Here is a 1440-nt window from a genome sequence, read left to right as displayed (position 1 = left end):
GTTTATCATTTCATAGTAGTATTAAGTTCGATTACAAACCATCGAAAACATTTAAGGTCCAGGTAAATGGGTCTTACGGACCCAAAAATTAAACAACATATTTATATAAGAAAGACTTAAATTAGTGAGCCCATACAAAATAACCTTCTCTTTTAAATGGCAGCCCATACGAAAAAGACAAAAATCTTTGAAAGATAGTTTTGTACGTGGATCGAACACTGCTTGCGTATGAAACAAATAATCCGGTGTAGGCGCGCGGGTTAGGTTATACCGGGTCGGATCATTTCAAATTTTACCCATAAATGACTAAAAATGCCCTCCCTCAGAAAACTATTTTTCAACTCACCTAAGATGTAAGTGTTATTTTAGTAATTGAATATGCACTTTATGGAGTAGTTATAAATAAATCCACCTCCACAGTCAACCTAATGAAACCTGAAATAACCTATTTAAAACCTAAAATTTTACTACTTAAAAAATAAATGGTGTTAGATTTAAAATAATTGGATACAGAGATAGTTTCAAAGACTCAGGAAAATTTGAGACAATATACCATTACAATAATAAACAAGCACAAAACTATAGCAACAATATTATGACACAGATTAAATCACCAAATTGACATTATAAGTATAATTTCAATCTCCGGAATACGTCTACTCCTGTACACGTTCGTTTTTACTCAACATAATATGCTCACCTCATACAAATGCACAATACACTAATATACAAATTTATACTATTTATACAATTAATTTCTCAAGTTTAATATTTGAAAAAACAATAATTAAATTTAGCCCCGCGGTGTACCGCGGGTTAAAACCTAATATATAGTAATAATGATATCTTTGTTTCAAAGACAAATTAATAACGAACGGTGTCGTTTTCCAGTTGGCAGGGCTGATGCAATAATTGTCGTTGAAATTGAAACCTTCACAAACGAGATTTACGTACACGTATATAGCGACTTAAGATCCTCACCGCACATCAAAATGATTAGGTGTCTTAATCTATTTGAAATAGTGTACACGATTCAAACAAACCACATGAGATTTTCTCAATTTGGTCTTGTGAAAAAAATATCTGAGTTCTCTGATTTTTTTTTTTTTTTTTTTTTTTTTTTTTTGTGAAAATAGGGAAATATCAAGAGAAGGGCCATGTGATGTATCGTAAGAGTGACCCACTGATCCAACAAGTGGACTTTAGCAATAGCAGCCTCAGTACCAACCCTAGCCTTCGTGTCCCTAGTATCACCATCTACAATAATTTCATTTTCATCAAGCGTTCATAAATTTTTACTAGTTTGTCAAGAAAAAGGCGTTACAATACATAATGGAACTTATTTGCGTTACCATCTATATATCTTTGACATTAACAGCATATATGTACATATCCTTTTCTAAAATTGTACGTGACATATATTACACCTAGCTAGGATTT

The sequence above is a fragment of the Capsella rubella genome, unplaced genomic scaffold (genome assembly GCF_000375325.1).
Source record: "Capsella rubella cultivar Monte Gargano unplaced genomic scaffold, Caprub1_0 scaffold_5, whole genome shotgun sequence".
Classification (NCBI taxonomy): domain Eukaryota; kingdom Viridiplantae; phylum Streptophyta; class Magnoliopsida; order Brassicales; family Brassicaceae; genus Capsella; species Capsella rubella.
The sequence above is the reverse complement of the archived record's forward strand: the minus strand, read 5'-3'. Positions refer to the sequence as shown.